This window comes from Choloepus didactylus, chromosome 10 (assembly GCF_015220235.1).
Source record: "Choloepus didactylus isolate mChoDid1 chromosome 10, mChoDid1.pri, whole genome shotgun sequence".
In the NCBI taxonomy this organism is placed as follows: domain Eukaryota; kingdom Metazoa; phylum Chordata; class Mammalia; order Pilosa; family Megalonychidae; genus Choloepus; species Choloepus didactylus.
The window spans coordinates 33,042,631-33,062,003 of record NC_051316.1 but is presented as its reverse complement, the minus strand read 5'-3'; the positions used below and the strand labels follow the sequence as shown (position 1 = coordinate 33,062,003).

The 19,373-nt window shown below is 36.4% G+C and overlaps 1 long non-coding RNA gene across 2 annotated transcripts; it reads right to left on the bottom strand.

The window, feature by feature from the left end:
• Window positions 1-6,295: 6,295 nt before the first annotated feature.
• LOC119545433 lies at window positions 6,296-18,967 on the bottom strand. 2 transcript variants are annotated; one of them, XR_005219075.1, is made up of 3 exons: window positions 18,939-18,967; window positions 9,937-10,047; window positions 6,296-6,601 (listed from the first exon to the last, which is right to left on the bottom strand). It is a non-coding gene; the product is annotated as an uncharacterized LOC119545433 (long non-coding RNA). The 2 variants fall into 2 exon arrangements; XR_005219076.1 differs by lacking the exon at window positions 18,939-18,967 and adding an exon at window positions 10,245-10,281.
• Window positions 18,968-19,373: the final 406 nt, after the last annotated feature.

Here is a 19,373-nt window from a genome sequence, read left to right as displayed (position 1 = left end):
ATTGAGTTAGTACTCTTGAAAACAGACTTTAGGGAACCCCATGTTGGACAAGGACTGGGATTATGAGTCAGGAGAGAGTCTCTTTCTACTGCATTGTACATTGCGCAAATTCCTATAATGGTGAATGAGCCCCACCCCTCCACCACGTAAGAGGGAGAGGCTTTTAATGGAAGCCTATTGTCATCCAATGTGTAAGATTTCCTTCATGTACAAAACATTCCTTCCACCATGAGTTCACATTGCAGTTACTCTGCCCCAGCGAGATCCTGTATGCTGGCTAAAATGAAACTAGATATCCAAGTAATGGCAGAGCACTGAGGGATCAATTAGTAGCTTCAGGAACTCTCTCAAACTTAACACCTCTGCAAGGCATGAATCTTAGTTTTCTCATGAATATCGACTCATGGCCACTGTTCCTCAGCATGTAATAGAATAAGTTTTGAAGATTTTAAAAAAGAGAAATATATCAGCAGACTTACATCATAGTGATCTACTTACCATTGTATAGGTATGAGAAAAGAATAATATGATACCCACATACTCCCCTACCCAGAATTAGCAAATGTGAATGTTGCATATTTGCTTCAGACCTTTTGTTTTAAAATAGACCATTAAAGATCTAGTTGAACTTCTTTATTGCATATGTTTCTATAATCAATATATAGCATTGTTCTGCGTGTGTTGTGTGTCATGTGTGTCTGTGTGTTGGCAGTTATCGGACTTAAGCAATTCTTTCAATATAAAAATAATGAAATATTTCTATAATGCCCCAAACAGTATCAAACACTATTTCCTATCTGAAATCAGAGCAGAGTAGACTTTGAAGGTAGAACTAGGTGAGAAGTGTCAAATTTTAAACTTCTTATCCCATTATGTGGTGACCAAGCAAAGCTCGTATTTCATTTTTCCATATTAACCAACTGCATGTCTCATCCATCTTGCTTTCAGTTGAGACAAAAATTTGTATTTTATATTACATACACAGGATGGAGGGAGAGAGAAAGTCAAATCCAGTGAAAAATACATCAATCTCAGTACGGCTTTGGGACACTGAAAATTAAAAAAGCAAACTATATGGTAAGCAGAATTATAAGCTGGTCCCCTAATTCTCACCCTTTGGCTTACTGGTTCTGTATAATCCCCTCTTCTTGAGAATGAGCAGGACCTGTGAATATGATGGGATCATCACTCCCGTGATCACATTATATCCTGTAAGACACAGTCATAGCGGACTGGTACGGCTTTGAAGACGTGAGCTGCCATGTGAGGGGGCCAGATGGCTGGACCTGAAGTGGCTTCTGGGAGCTGAGAGCGACCCCAGGCTGAGAGCCAGACGAAAGCAGGACGGGACAGGACAGGGGCCTGAATGAGCTTAGAAGAGGATCCCATCTCCAGATGAGGACACAGCCTCGGCTTACACCTTGATTTCAACCTTGTGAGGCCCTGAGCAGAGGACCCAGTTACGCTGTGTCCAGACTTCTGACCTACGGAAACCGTGAGGGAATAAACAGCTGTTGTTTGAAGCTGCTAAATTTATAGTAATTTGTTTGCAGCAATAGGAAATAGATGCACAAACATAAATTAGTTTTCTTGAAAAGGAGAAAAAGGAAAGAGTCAAGGGTTTAAGAATCAAAACTATGACAAGGCTGGCAGCAAAACATGATGTGTCATATCTCTGAAAACTATTTGTTACTTCTAATTTAACATGAAGTAGCTTTTGAGGATTTTCATTTTTGGTCCAGTAAGTATAGGCTAATGTTGCCTAATTTTATTTTATAACACTTTTTGTAAATATAAATGTTAAAACCTCTACAGCAAATATTCCTCTGCAGAATAAAAATAAAGTCATGTGTTATAAAGCTGTGAAGATACCTAGGAAACAACACTGCTACTCAGAGTTAAATAATTGTAATCATTTTTAATGAGGCAAAATTATATACAGTAAAATGCACACATTTGAAGTGCAGTTTAATGAGTTTGGACAAATGTATATATCCACTTGTCACTCAATTGTTATGGAATAATTTTCATAATCCCAAAAAGTTCCCGAGTCCCTTCCTAGTTAATCCTCTATCAAACCCCAGACCCCAGGCCACCATCAATATGCTTTTGCTCACTATAGATTAAATGTGTTTTTCTAGAGTTGCATGTAAGTGTAGTTATATAGTATATACTCTTCCATGCTGACTTCTTTGGCTCAAAATAATGGTTTTTAGATTCAGTCTATTGTTCTATGTTTCATTAATTCATTCCTTCATACTGATGAGTAGGATCACACTGTACAGATAAACCACAATGTATTTATATGTATTCCTTTGTTTGTTGACATTTGAGTTTCCAGTTTTTGGCTTTAGTGAATAAAGTTGTTATAACTATTCCTGTACAAGTCTTTGTAAGAAGGACCATATGTTTTCATTTGTCTTGGGTAAATACCTAGGAATTAGACTGATGGATCATATGGTAAAGTGTATGTTTAACTTTATAAAAAACTAAATACTGTCCACAGTGGTTGTACAATTTTACATTCCCACCAACAGTGTAAGAATCCAGCATTCTAATGGATGTGTAGTGGTATCCCATTTTGTTTTATTTTGCATTTCCTTGATGACTAATGATGTCACACTAATTTTCTTATGTTTATTAGCCATTCTTGAATCTTCTCTTGTGAAATGGCTGTTCAAATGAATAGCCCATTTTTAAGCTGGTTTGCCTTACTGAGTTGTGAAAGTTCTTTATGTATTCTTCTTTATATATTCTGGAAAGTCCTTTGTCATACATATCTACTATGAAAATCTTATCTCCCATTCTATGCTGTGCCTTTTCATTTTCTTAATGCTGTCTTTTAAAGAGCAGAGAGTGATAATTTTGATGAAATTTATCGATGTTTTATGGTTTGTACTTTAGTGTCCCATCCAAGAATCCTTTGTCTCATGCCTCGTCTCAGTTCTTACCCACAGTTTCAAAGATACCCCTTTTGTTTTCTTCTAGAAGTATTATGGATTTAGTATTTCCTATTACATCTATGACCCATTTTGAGTTAATGATTGAGAATTGGGTCATTTTTTTCCTTTATGTATATCCAACTGTCCCAGCTCTATGTTTTGAAGGAAAAAAAAAATCATTCAATCACCTTTCTTAAAAATCAAATGATCATATATGCGTGGGTCTCTTTCTGGACTCCCTATTCTGTTCCATTTATTGGGATATCTATCCTTTCACCAATACCATACAGTCTTGATTACAAAGATTGACAATAAGTCTTGAAATCAAATGTTGTTCTTTTTCAAAATAGTTTTGGATATTCTTGGTTCTAGGTATTTCCGTATAAATATTATATCAGCTTGTCAATTCATACACAAATATATCCTGCTGGCATTGTGACTGTGCTGAACCTTATATTTACATCAATTTTTAAAAGAATTAATGTTCTAACAATGTTGAATCTGCCAACCAATAAGCATGGTTTATCTCTCTGTTTATTCTGGTTTCCTTGCATTTCTCTCAACACTGTTGTATAGGTTACAGTTTACAGGTTTTCCACATATTTTATTAAATTTATCTCTAAGTATATCCTGAGCTACTTCTGCTATTGTAAAAGACATTGTATTTTTAATTTAATTTCCATTTTCAATTGTTTGTTGCTAACTCACAAAAATTCAATTGATTATTGTGTAACGATGACCTTGTATCCTGAGATCTTGCTAAAGTCACTAGTTAGTTCTATTGGCAATTTTCTAGAATTCTAAGGATTTTCTCCATACACAGTCATGTTTTTTTTTTTTTTCCATTCTATGTACCTTTTTTCTTTCTTTCTCTTGCCTTGCTGAATTGGCTTGACTTCCTGTATAACGTAGAATTTCAATAGTAGGAATAGATATCCTTGTTTTCTTCCTAATCATGGGGAGAAATAATTCCACTTTTCACCACTGTGATGTAAGCTATAGGTTTTTCTATAGATGCCCTTTATCAGATTTAGGACATTCTCCTCTGTTCCTACATTGCTGAAAATATTTATCATGAATGGATTTTGCATTTTGTTAGATGCTTCTCGCATCTGTTGAAGTGACCATATTGTTTTGCTCCTTTTTTCTGTGAATATGGTATATTATATTGATGGATTTTCAAATTTTAACCAATCTCTCATTTCTCATGTGCTCTCAGGGCCTCTTCACGCGGACTCTCCAACAGAGCAACTGAACTTCTTATATGGTGGCTCAGGGCTCCAGGAGTGAGTGTTCAGAGAGACTCAGGCCAAAGCTTCCAGGCTTCTTACAACCCAGCCTTGGAAATCCCAGAACATCAGTTCTTCCACATTGCATAGATCAAATGGGTTGCTAAGGTCAATCCAGACTCAAGGGGAGGAAATTTAATCTCCATGTCTGCATGGGAGGAGTAGGAAAGAATTTGAGGCGGTCTTTAATCCACTACACCTTTCGTGCTTTGAGTTTGTCTTCATATTACACCCTATTTTAATTTTTCTACATCTCTGGAAGTTTGAAGTGGGGCGAAATAGTTCCCCTATCAGTTCAGTCCAGCATATTGACCACCAGTCCTCTTCCACCTGAGACTTCAGCTTAGGTATCTTTCCTCTGACCTCCCAAAAGATTCCTGAGTATCCCCATAGGACCCCATCCCCACTCCCGTTCCCATTCCTGTTCCTGCTGCACATGTGCCCTGCCCTCCAGGCATCCTGCTTCCCAAACATTTAACACTTTAAGACTCTATGCTTCACACATGCTTTTCCCTCAAAGGATCCTTTCTCTACTTTGCAACTGTGCTAAATACTTTGGATACAGTATCTCATTTAATCCTTTAAGCAACCTTCCTGTGGTAGGTTTCCCAATTTTTGAGACAAGGAAACTAAGCCTCAGATTGCATGCTATGACTAAAGTCATCTGGCTAATCACTCAAATTCAAACTCAGATCACCTGATTCAGGTTTGTTGCATGTTTCCTTCCATAGTGTCTTAGATTTCCAGGTTGCTGTGACAAACACCACAAAATGAGTTGCTTGAACAATGGAAATTTATTGGTTAACAGTTTTGAGGCTAGAAGGCCAAAATTGATGCATCAGCAAGGTGAGCTTTTCTTCCCAAAGTCTGTAACATTCTGGTGCTGGCTGCTGGTGATCCTTGGGACTTCTTGGCTTGTAAAAACAACCTGCTTTGCATCACACTGCAATGTCCTCTCTTTCTTTTCCATGTTCCATTAACTTCCAGCTTCCAGTTCCTCCCCATAGTTTTCTCTATGTCTGAATTCCTTCTGCTTATAAAGGACTTGCATAATCCAAATTGAGACCCAACCTCCTTTGGTTGGGCCACATCTTAACTAAAAATAACATCTTCAAGAGATCCTATTTACAGTGGGTTTGCTGTCACAGGAAAACTGATCAAGACCAAGAACCTGTCTAAATTGGGTACATAATTCAATTCACCACAGAATGTAACAGATGCCTCCATGCTCTGCCCCATCACCTCAGATTCCCTGTTCTTTTTCACCCAGCAATCAGTACACACATGGTTTTGTTGGGAACTGCCCTCAAGCTGCTGGAGTTTGCTCTCCTGAGTGCCCAGAGAGTCACAGGTAGCTGGCAATTTGCATCCCCTGTGGAGATAGTCCTGGTAAACAATGAATGGTATAACAATGAATGAAATACCCCAGCACCCTTGCCCCCTAAGTAGAACAACTCTGAGATTGGCCACAGTCTTCTTAACTCCCCAGTGGACGGAGACGAGTCACCCACTGGGTGATGCTGCCTGATGTCAATGTCACACCATTGCTTGTCCTCCCTCCCTTCCCAGTTCTAACCTTCTACATTCACTTGAATCCTCCTCAGTCTGGGAAACCCAGCCTAAGTGCACAGACACTTCTTTGGCATGAAATACTCTCTGAGGAGATTCAGGTGGGAAGGTGTGGTGGTGTCTGACGTTCAGGTGAGCACACTGTGGGATATGTGGGCTACCTCAAGCCACTGCAATACCCTGGCACAGTCCTGCAGGAATCAACCTCACACTTCACTTGAGATATTGCTGTAATTGAGATATTGCTGCTATACATATAAAATCACTGTACATACAATTATTCACAGAGTATAAAAGAGGAAATATTTCATCCAGAGTTCCCTGACTTATTCTTCCCGCATAATATGTTTAGTGACTAAAGAAAAGTACATCCAGTGAGCCAATTCATAATCTCAGGCAGGAGTTTAAGTACATGACAAACATATAATGCAGACAGGCAAAAAAAAAAAAAAAAATTAAGATTTAAAATTTTATACTTTTTTACTTAATGTTTTTTTTCAGGGGGGTGTTTGGCATAACAAAAATGTGTCAATATGATGTTGAAATTTAACATGCAATTATTTCTTGATTATTTCTGTTTAAATAAAAAAACAATTCATATCTCACTTAAATGGGAAAATTTCTGGGCATATTTAACTAAGTGTAGGTTCAAAGCCTTTGTTGGTAGCAATTCTATTTTCCTAGAAATATTAGCAAGTAGGGGCAGAAATTTCATGAAATACTTTGACTGCTTCGTAAGCTTCTTGTATTTTGCTCAGGTCACGTGTGAAGGCACAACCATAGAGACGGAGAATCTTCAATCTAAAAAAAAAGAAAAGCCCACAGATTATGTGGTGTGGATACAGTTGATTTTAGATTCTAGGCATGATAAATGCATCAAAAGTCTTTAAAATAACCTTGACTAGTATTTTATGTTCTGTGAAGGAGAAAAATAGCATCATACTCAAGAATAACAAGTGTATTTTTTAAGTTGTTACATGTGAGTGTTGAGTGAGAAAATACTGAGACTATCTAAAGCTACAGACCAGCTACATTCCCGAGGAAAGGGCGTTAGGCCCTTCTGTGAGGGAGAGTCTAAAGCACAGGTTGGCAAATACAGTCTACCGTTTTTTTTTTATAAGTCCCTTGAGCCAAAAATGATTTTTACATTTATAAATACAGTTGAAAAACAAGTAAAAAATTACTTGAGGACATGTGAAAAGTATATAAAATTCAAAGTTCAGTATCTGTAAATAAAGTTTTATTGGAATACAGTCACACCAATTTGCTTTCAAGGAACAAAAGCAGAGTTGAGTACTTCAACAAGAGACCAAATGATCCAAGGAGCTTAAAATGGCCCTTTCACCCTATGGCCCTTTACACAAAACATTTGCCAATCCCCAATCTAAAGGAAGAAGTGAGAAAAGGCACGTTTCACTTGTTTTCATGGCACAAATTAACTTTGTGCATTTGCAAATGTAAGAAAGGAATAAGTTTCGTTTTCACATAGAGACAGCATGGAATAAGGGAAATGGAGGCAAAACCAGTTTAAACAAGCCCCAGACAAAGAGAAGAGAGAATCTGCCTGATGTAAAGAGATATGAGGTAGTATCAGAGGCGGGAACTCACAGCAAAAAAAATAAAAATTTGGGGGGGATTGGCTAATCAGTTCAAAATCTCAATAATGAGCTAGTTGGCTCTCTGGGATTGGCTGTACAAATTAAAATCTCAAAAGATGAATTAGTTAGTGTTCTCGGATAGGCTGTAACCTCTGTAGTACCCAGTCAATGGGGAAACGGGAGGGACTTGCGAATTAGGAGTAGGAGATTTAAAGATCGCCATTCTCTTCCTCTGGCGAGCCAGCCTTCCGCGTGTTTGGCTGGACACCCCATCTTGCAAGATAGTAAATAAATTCTTTTCTCCTCCAGAACCGAGAGAGCGTTTATTCCCTTACAGGTACCGCTTTATTTCCGACAGCAAAGAACCTCCTTATTTTCAAATTGGTTCTCTACTCTCAGTGACTAACAATCCTGTAAACCTAAAAAATCGTAAGAATTCAACTTTCAGCAAAAGAAGTGAAGCCATCATAAAGCATGAAGGCAAACTGTGGAAACTGTATTAATGCTCATTAATTTAACATTGTTTTAATAGGAAAATTCTGTCTACCAGCATCCACAGAATTTTGTGCAATTTTGTCTGAAGGCTAAGTTATTTTTTTTTATCATATTCTACGAGGATCCTATGATAAATTCTCCTTGGAATGTATTAATTTTGCCTCAGGGAAAATGGCCACACCACCTTTCAGAAGGCAAAAAGGCCTATGTCATCCTTTGTGTTTCCTATTTACCTTACTTACCAGGAAATTCCCACTTAAATTTAGCATATAAATGCAGTAGTCAGCTTGCTTTCAATTCTATTTTAACTCTTTCTCTAAATGGTTTCTGATATAACACTTTTTTAGTATAATTGTGAATTGCTCCACTGTATGCATGTGTTTAACTGTAAAAAGTCTCAATGACTTTTTAAAAGCAGGCAGGAGATAAATTATAAATAATTAGAAACAACTGTCATGTACTAATGTTCATTTTAATTTTGGTAATATCAGAATGATAAATATGTCAATATTTCCTTGTTCTTAATTTTCTAATTATTTTAGAGCTGCTTAGGACACTCACCTTTTACCAAAGCTTATACTTAAACAACAGACAAAAGTGTTCTAAGACCATAAATGGATTTCTTCCCAGGGAAGCCTACAAATTTTATTTCAAATACTTGAAAATTACTTTTAGCTCCAGGGAATGCTTTCTGTGCATTTTTAGATCAGACATACATTTATATTCATCCAAAAGAATGGAGAAATTTACATTTCTTTGTAGAATGAAAGTACTTACCAATTCTACAATATGAGATGTTAAATATTAATCTATTTTTGAAGGCTAAAAAAGATAAAAGCTCCTGTTCCCAGAACTGCAAAATGAGACAAACTAGAAGAGTCAGAAAGAGATCCATAAAATTCTAAAACTATTCTTATTCTTTCAGAAAAGATAATTCAGCGTTCAAAGGAAATATACAAATAAAGACCTTTTCACCAATACCCTAGAGTCTCAGCTTAGCAGTGAGCTCTCGGACTCTAATGTTTTCACTAATGTAGCAATTGAAAATACAGAATCAGGATTTTAATGATGTTACATGTATTCATTAATTTGCAAGACTTTAATGTTGTAGAAAATTGGTGAATGTAATGAAACCTAGCTTTAAAAAAAAAAAATTTAAAAAAAGGCAAGAGGTCATATTTGCACCATGCAAAAAAATAGTGGAAGATGAAATCTTTGCTTATCGACACATTTGTTGAGAATGCCAAAACTTTAGAGATGATGCTTCAAAAATGATACAGATTTCATTATCAAATTATTCATTATTAGTCATATACTGTATTATCTATATCATTCATATATATTATCTATATCCTTCATGTATACTATATTCATATATTCATAATTGAAGCTCTGAATTTGTGTTCTCCAGTGATAAATTCTAAATTACATTTTTAGATATTTACAATTGGCAAACTAAACTTTCTCAAATTGTTCCATTATTTTGTTTGTTTTAAATCTAAAAAGGTCTAGTGCTCCATACAGACATACTTGCACTATGAATCTCCCATTTTATGAAAAATTAATTTTTTTAAAAATTTCAAATTTCACTCAAGAAGTTCAGATTTCACAGCATAGACTAAGACCAATTAAATAATTCTTGAAGGATGGAACCTATGAAACGGTTTTTCTTCCCTAGCTTGTTGTATCATCTTAGTAAATGGTATTCCAAGGACAGTGGTCACCCTGACAAAAAGGTATTTCATTTTGTTTTCAAATATTATTTCTTTGATTATTTTAAGAATTCCAATGTAAAAAGAAACATATTTTCTGTTATTTGAAAGGTCATGAAAACTTGTCTTAGCCTTAACTGGACTTATCAGAAGATATTTCCTGGGAAATACTTAGTGACTGTTACAACTCTGTGTCAATAAAATAGAAACAACAATGAGGACTTACAAAGAAATACAGTATTTGCATAGCTAACATCAGGTTTCCTCTTCATTTTTTGATCACATTTAAGACTGAAAGAGATACAAGCGGGCAAAGTCAAAGTTCTCTTACCGTCTGCAGTTTTTGCAAAGCTTTTTAACCACATCCAGGTTGACCTTCTCACAGAAACTGAGTTTCAGACATTCCAAACTAATGTGACAATAATTAGCCAACAAACAAACTCTGGAAATGAGAAAGAGGAAGAAAAAGATATTAAAATAGGAAGTTAAAAGTGCGTTTTTACAAATAGTTTTCAAAAAGTATTCAACCCTTAAATTTGCCATGGCCCTTGACATTAAATTACCCCCACTCCTCTTCACCTCTCCCCTCGCCCCTCACAGTCTAGAATGCAAAGGGAACTTCATAAAACAAATACTCACACAGTGAACACATCTACTAAAACTTCCAGACCACAGAAAGCAAGCAAAAAACTAAAGATGTAAGAAACAAAGGGATAAAGATGTCAGAATTTCATTTTGAGATGCTGAAATGACAAGAGTAGATGAATCAAGATAATTATCAATAATTTTATGTGTATTTAATAACAAGGAAGGGAAAGTAACTATTGTTTTAAAAATTTTTTTGAGGTAACATATATATAACATAAAATTTGCCATTTTAACCATTTTTAAGTGTACAATTCAGTGGCATAAATTACTTTTATATTGTGTCACCATCACCACTATCCATTACCAAAATGTTTCCATCATCCCAAAGAGATACTTTGAGCCTATTAAGCAATAACTCCCCATTCTTTCCTCCCCCGAACCTCTCTCATCTACTGTCTCTATGAATTTACTTATTCTAGATATTTCATTGTTCATTTAAGGCTGCTGTAACAAAGGACAAATTTGCTTAAGGCTGCTGTTACAAAGTAACAAATCTCTGACTTAAAACTGAAATTTATTGTCTCACAGCTCTGGGGGCTCCAAGTCCAAAATCGTGCCTGTTCCTGAAGAGCCTCTGGTTTGCCGGCAATCCTTGGCTTGCATCTCTGCCTCACTATCTAGCTTTCTCCCCTGAGCCTGGTGTGTCCTCTCCCGTTCTTAGAAGGACATCAGTCATACTGGACAGGGCCTCATCTTAACTAAGAACATTTTCAAAGACCCTGGTTCCAAACAAGGTCACATGCACACAACTGCAGGTTAATGCCTTTTTTGAAATTTGGATACCTCATTGGGTTCCAGTGAATGATTAGATGAGCACCATCAACAAAATAAGCCTTCCCTGTCATAATTACGAAAGTCCAAATGTCTTCAAAATGGGTTTACTCAAACTGAGGAATACTTTTTGCTTTCCTCTTTAAAATATACTTCTTAAAAGAAGAAATAACCACCTTTCCTTAAATTAGTAACATCAGTTTAATGTCCCATGAATAATACATGTTCTTTGGAATAAAGAAAAGTTTATGAGTATTATAAACAAACGATAACGGCCAACACTTACAGAGTGCTTTCTATGCACCAGGTCCTAAATGTGTCCCTATCTGTTCCAGTTTGCTAGTGCTGCTGTTATGCAAAATACCAAAAATGGACTGGCTTTTATAAAGGAGGTTTATTAACTTACAACTTTACAGATCTAAGACCATAAAAGCATCCAAACTAAGGCATCAACAAGAGAATATCTTCACTGAAGAATGGCCGATGGCATCCAGAACACCTCTGTCAACTCGGAAGGCACGTGGCTGGCATCTGCTGGTCCTTGGCTCCCTGGGTTCTGGTTTAAAATGGCTTTCTCTAAATGTCTCCCTCAGCTGCACTGAGCTCCTTCTGTCTGTGAGCAATCTTATAGGACTCCAGTGATTTAATTAAGACCTGCCCTGAATGGGCAGGGTCTACATCTCCATGGAAACACTCATTCAAAAGTTTAACGCCTGCCCTCATAAGACTGCATTAAAGAACATGGCTTTTGGGGGGCATAATATATCCAAACCGGCACACTATCTTAATTCAATCTCCACAATGATCCTGTGAGATAGGTGCTGTTATTACCATCCGCACGCTACTGATGAAGAAACTGAGGCACAGAGAGGTTTAAGTGACTTACCCATGGTCACACAGCTAACAGAAGTTTTGGAGTTTGGCCCAGGGAAAGTATTCCGCCTCTTGAATTAAATGCAACAAAAATTCTCTCAGACTACTTGCATAAGAAGGAAATGAGTCTTTTCCTATTTAGATATCCTTATGTTTCACACAAAAAGATTATCTGCTTCTCATTCTTCATAGTCTATGAGCAAAGGAGTAGGCAGGATTCTGCTTCTGTATTAATGTTCCTGTTCATTTCTGGCCTGAACCTAGTTGATAACATAAAAACCCCATGATGGATACACAGCACACAGAGGCAGGTTTCTACTGTTTCCATAACGAGCATAAGAATGGTATTTCGTGTCTTCTTCTAAGAGGCCAAGTTCACTCATGTGAGAAGACAATGTAACAATAGTTTTCTATTTTTGTAACGTTTCTCTCTCAAATCATTGAACCACCATTGGAAGTTCCCATCACTTTTAGAAAAGTCTTCTTTTCTCTCAGAGTAAATCCTGCTAAAATAGGACAGGCTCCACTCAGGAGGTACCACTGCTCCAAAAGTTGTACCTAAACAAGAGCCACGGGGTCTCCGAATGCCCGTCACATATTTACCAAGTTGATCACCTCTCTATAATTACGCTACCCAGGTACTGGATTGGGTGTAGTAAACAATGCACTGTAACTGGTTTTGAATTCACATTTGAGTCAACTGAATGTTTTAAGACAGAAGTAAAATATAAATGGAAGGTACTGAAGTGGTATGAACCAGATAATCCTGTAAGAGAGTGCTAGGAGAGCCAACGGAAGTGGGGATGTTACTATAGCTACCAAGAAACACAGCCTGGAGAATTTCAGTGTCAGTAAGATATAAAAAATGTGGTAAAATAAGCTCTTATGTCTGAGGTCATTCTCTCGGTATTTTAATCAGTGGGATCTTGGCCTTTGGGCACAAACGAGAATGAAAAAAAAAAGTGTCTTCATTCTGCCTGTTGGCAACACACTCCCTTTATGAAGCTCTTGGAGCCTCTGCTGGATGTTGGCTTAATTAGAAGCACAACCTCCTTCTATGAAGATAATTCTCTAATTACGGAACTGACCTGGCCTGTCTGTCATTTCTGGAAGCCAACCATCATCGATCACCCAGGGAAAACGATGGTTCTAGCTGAAACACACACTTTCATTAGCTCTATATCACCCAAGGGAGCTACTTTTGTCTACTGAGTACAGATCTAACAGGGGCTTATCATTTGCCTCAGCACGACCCACATTCACTTTTTTCTTCATTATATTTCAGTTGGGCATTTAAAAGTAGAAAGCAAATATGCATAGTAAGCTTATCAGAGGGATCAATAACCACAAACCATTATCCAGATACTCACAAATAAAAGAAAGAAAGAGAAAGAGAAAGAAACTCCCATCTGCAACAGGGCGTAAACATTAACCAGAAATTGAGCCTAAAGTAATTGGGATTCAAGGCTACAGTGAGTAAATTCATTGTCTCCCTTTCAACTTCTTTGTCAGTTTGGTTTTTCTATCTGTGGAACTCTGACATGTTTACCCTCTCTACCAACTGCTGCATAAATCATGAAGGAGGTAGTAGACAGAAGTAAAATTGGGAAGAAAGATGACATTGGTGAAATAGCAAATGGGGATGGATGCATGTCAGTTTTATAAATCCAGCTGAAGTTCCTAGGCCCAGAGATCTGCAAGTGTAGGGGTACATATCTATAGTAAATGAGTGAATAATACTTGGAAGTTTGAATTCATGTCTATTCAATATGGCCGTATTTCTTCCATTCAGATCTATTTCCAGGCCCTCTATTTTATATATGCCTAGTTCCACAGAAAGAGACCAAGTACAATTGTTATATTTCTTCTAGAACATCAGTAGATCACACCTTAAAATGCAGCCTTAAAGCAGATGAGTTCCATAAAGGGCTTTTTATGTGACTCCCAAATTGATAAAAGATTGTCTCATATATTATCTCAACTTAGGGTTTTTCAGGGTTAAGATATACACATTGTTTTAGGTTCCTAGGCTTCTCAAGTAAATGCCATGAAATGGGCTGTCTTACACAATGGAAATTTATTAGCTTAAGATTTTGAGGCTCAAAGAAAGTCCAAATCAAACCATCATCAAGGGAAAGCTTTCTCCCAAAGACTTTGGCACTCTGGGGCTGGCTTTGCCACCATCCTTGGCTCCTCTGCCACATGGCAAGTTACATGGCAGCATCTCCAGGTCTCTCCCTTCTCTTCCAGGTTCTGTCGATACCCAGCCTCTTGTTTCCTGTGGCTTTTTCTGTCTGAATTTCATTCTCTCACAAAACACTCCACTAATAGGGTGAAGACCCATCTGATTGAGGTGGGCCACACCTTAACCATAGTAACCTCATCAAAAGGTCCTACTTAGAATAGGTTTACACCCCCAGGAATGGATTTACTTTAAGAACATGTTTTTCTGAGGTTCATAAAGTTCTAAACCATCACTGGTGTGGATCATAGCAATACATTTTAAGGCACATATCTTTTGCACATATTCAAGAATATTCTATCCTTAAATGTACTCAACCTATTAACAAAACCCAAGAGAACCAATTGAAAAACTTTTAATAATATGATACAGTTGGATGAAATCTACAAAATATTTAAAAGACCAAGCATTAATACCATTATACCTATAAAAAATACTGGCAAAGCTATGCAAGAAGATAGAAGTCTCAACAGCAAAAGGGGCAAAAAAAAAAAAAAGTTCACAAGAAATGCAAAAGAAATAAAAGAAAGGAATTTAAAATTCCATTTGTAACATCAAAAATTAATGTCAAGAATCATTGGCAGAACAAATTAAAATAAGACACCCTTCCATAATGTTGGCTATATATTTAAGAGAACAATGACGTTTCCAATGATTGACAAAACAGGCATTTTCGTATACTACTATTGGAAGAATAAACTGGTACAGTGGTTCTGAACAGCAATTTAGTAATACTTATTGAAATCTTAATAAATGTTCATATCACAACTTTTGGACTAGTATTCTACTTCCAGGTCTTTATATTCATGGAATAATCTAAGAATGCAAACATTTGTGTACAAGAGTATTTATTACTACATTATTTCTCAAAAGTAAAATTAGAAGGAACTTGAATGTTTGACAGTAGGATATTTAAATATATCACATTTATATAATGGAATATTTTGCAAGAATTAAAATAATTTTTTGAAAAAATGATGGATGACAGAATATGGTATAAGTTTAGATGGAAAGGACACAGATACAAAATTATATTTACAGCATGATCCATATTTACATGTATTATAACAGCTAAGTCTCAAATTCATTACAATACATTAAAATGTTTCATTTGAAACATTATGACAATCCTAAATCAGGGGCCAGCACACTTTTTTGTAAAAGGTCAGACAGTAAATATTTTAGGCTTTGCAAGTCAAGGACAAAATCAAAGATATTATATAGGTTCTTAAACAGCCATTTAAAATTATACCAAATCATTCTTAGCTTGTAGGCCTTTAAAAGACAGGTAGCTGGACAGTTTGCCAATCCTTGTCCTATATTAACTTGGGAAATCCTCAAGTAAGTGTCTGACTTAAAATGTCTTACTAGGTATATTGGAATAATAATACCTGCCCTGAACATCCCACAGGATAGAAATGTAGGGAACCTTTGAACAAATGTAAACTATTTTTTAAAAAATCACAATATGGGACAATTTACTCTCACCTGAACTTCCTTTTCCTTTATTCTGCCCATCTAAATCCCACCAGTCCTTCAAGGACAATCTGAGATTAAACCATTTTCCAGCAAGCCACTCATGCTCTTAAAGCTACAGAAATCTCTTTCTTCCTTGAAGTATGCATGTGCCATTTAGCTTTTGCATGTGTCTGATATTTTTTCTTCAAGTTTGATGATAAGTATCTTGTCATCAAATATATATGTCTGATATTTTTTCTCTCCCTCACTGCAAACAGCTCACCATGATTATTTTGAATTTACTATAAATTTGAAATATGCCTATTAAATTAAATTTCAGGAACTGCACTCAGAATCTATTCTGGGAATACTTAGCTTTCTGATTCCAGGGAATGAAGACTTAACCACAAAGTAGTCCTTTCTTTGAATTTTTAAAAATATATATACTAATCAGAACAAATAAGTAAAATAACATCATTTTTAGTGCTTCCAGGAAAACATCATGTTTTAATGACTTAATGTTTTAAGTCATCATGTTAATGACTACTTAGTACTTTACTAATAGGAAGATTTTATTTCTCTCCTTAACATCATCATTATCATAAAAATTCATTAACAAGTATCTAATTGCAGTTAGTATGGGGCTAGGCACTGAAATGAAGATTTTTCCCCTCATACTTTATAACAGAACAGGATTTTAGAAGTCCTATCCCCTTATGTAAATGTGGATATACATACTCACAGAAAAAAGAAAATCCAGTACTTTCCATCCTTCATCTACCCTTAAATCTAAATGCACCTATCTCTGTATCTTTACATATATCTGTGTCTAGCTATCAATGTTCTTTCTATTCATCTATCTATGCTGTATTATAATTATGCTGTGTTGGGGATTGCATCACATTCCCCACGAGACATGCTGAAGTCCTAACCCCCAGCACTGTGGGAAGTAACTCATTTATAAATGGGGTCTTCAAGTCCTAACCCCATTCCTGCAGGTACAGATTCATTTTTAAATAGGATCTTCCAAGATCCTATTAAGATAAGGCCACCGTGAATCAGGGTGGGCCTTAATCCAATGTGACTGGAATCCTTATAAGCAAAAGAAAGTTGGACATAGAAGTAGAAGTAACAAGAGGAGACATAAGGCAACAGATTGCAAGTGACAGAGGCAGAGACTGTCAGTAAGCTACCCCCAGAACAATACAGACTTCAGAGAAAGTATGGCCTGCCAACAGCTTGATATATGTATTTCCAGCCTCTAAAACTGATAGCTGATAACTTCCCGTTGTTTAAGCCAACCCGTCTGTGGTATTTGCAATAGCAACCCTGGCAAACTGAGACATGTTGTAATATTTATTCTCTTTACCCATAATAGTCCAATTTATGTGTACATATACACTTACACTCTCTATACAAGTAAGCACAAAAGACCATTTGTAAAACCTCAGGCTCCCATCTGGACCACAAAGGCCTCAATCTCATATCTCTTTGTCCATGGGGACCCTCTTAAGAACCTACTGCAAAGCTTGGTATCAGAGACTATCATAAAGGGCCTCTGACCTTTCAGGACACAAAAAGATGGAAAGTCACAGGAGTGATCCTGTTCAAGATATCATATTAGATATGCTAAGATATTTTTTCATACACTCAGGTGCTCCACACTTTAAGGAAACCCTATGTAAGAGGGAGTCAAACTTATAGAGTAGGCAATTTAGGAAATTGCTGTTTATTTTGCAAATAATTCAAGGCAAAATTCCTAAAGATAACAAGCTTCCAACTATGCACTCAGAATGCTGTGTGATTCACAACATTTCAATTCACACATAATTTACTGTGGTATAAACTTTATAGCCAGGTCTCAGCCTAGTCTTTAATTTAACAAAAAATTATTTAGCAATGACCTCATGCTAGGAACTACTGTTTCCTCTATAAGCAAAACCTAAAATCTTTAAAGACCTTCTCGGGCTGGGCCCCAAACCTGTAATTTTTTTTTTACCTTTTTTTAATGCCAGAATCAACAGAATCCACAATTAAATACATAAATCAGAAAGTCATGGAAATAACTTGTTGTGCCTGTTCCATATTGTGCTTAGATCAACTCAGGAACCTCAAATATTATAGTGATACAGCATTTATTAAATTAGATTCAATTAATTTACTCAAAAGGCTATTCCCTGTACAGCACCCATCTTTTTATTTAAGATATCAAGTAATCCAACATGACAATCATATGCTAATTTAAGAGTTCTTTTTGTACTGTAGTGAATTCCTAAAATTGAAAAAGGTTAAGCTATTGTTGCAGTGCGAGTTTGTTGTTTGGAGTAAAAAGAGAATAAGGATGAGAGCTTAAATCTTCCCACAATTTTGAGTTCGTGAAAGGCTTCCCCAAACATATTGTCAAATTATAATGGACAATTCCTCTCAAGAACATGACATTTTGATTAAAAATATAAGAAGAAATGCAGTATTGTTCTTTTCCCATTACTTTATTCAGAGCAGTATTCAAGGCAAGAGTACTTCAGAGCCCAAAAAGAAGACAGTAAAAGACAAAAATGAGCTCAAAAAACTTAATTCAACTGTTTACATCAGAATCTCCCTTCACTAGTCTCCAATCAACCAATACCACAAAGCTCACAAACACCATGAGATTTCAATCTGTTCTCAGCCAAAAGTATTCTACTCTTCAAATTCACCAACAGGATATAGAATTGCAGTCAATATTTGACTTGTGAAAATCAGCCTGTCCCATGGTCATACAATCTTTTGACTACTGCTATTTGGAGAAGGAATGCAGACTTCTCCTTCCACATAAAAGGAAGCCAGTGAGATGTAGTGCCATAAAATCAGCAAACCAGGGTCCATTACTTACTAGGTCTGTGACCGGTGTCATTTCTCTTTCAATGCTTAGAACCTAAATCACTCTTCCTATAAATTAGGGATAATGCCACTTCTCACACAGGGAAGATGGGAAGCTAATGAAATACCACGTATAACAAGTGCCTTGTTCAGTTCCCGGAATATGGAAGGGGCTCAATAAATGATAGCTATTGCCATTATCATTACAATTATCTTTCATTTGTTGAATAGTTTTATTGATTACTGTAAATATTAGTTCAGTGACTAAAGTGGCAAAAGATCCAGTTAATGGATAATCCAATGTGCAACCTCTTTCTATCATATAGGTATATGGGATTCTTTCTCCCGGTGAATGCACATTTCAGAGCATTACTTCAGGAAAGTAGGAAAATAGAGAAGCTGGGAAAGCATTACTAGTTTTATGCTCTGACAATGGAACATGAGACCAATGGCAAAGCCAACCTGAGTTGAAGAAGTCTTACCATTTTCAGGCCAGCAACATTAAGTACAGTTATTTCTCGTAAGTTCTTCAGGCTCCTGACCAGACAGGCCTCAGAAACCTTGGGGACCCTTCCGATGTTCAGGGTCTGCAGCTGTGAACACTGCAGAGTCAGTGAGCCTATACATCTGGCCGAGACAGCAAAGCAGCTGAACGCTTCTACTTTGTGGAGGCTGAGAAAGAAGAATCAGTAAAATATACATCTGTGAGCACATGAGCGGATCCCAACAGTTATCTTGCTTTTTCTTGGTGGAATGTCTGCATTTGAATGTCACATTTTAGAAGCCAGTATACAGTACTAACAACAAAAGTGAGTTTATAAATTAATCAATGAATGAATAGTTCATTAAGTGTGGTAATCTCAGCAAATCCATGTCACACTAAAATCAATAACAACATATATGGTTAAAGGTACCTT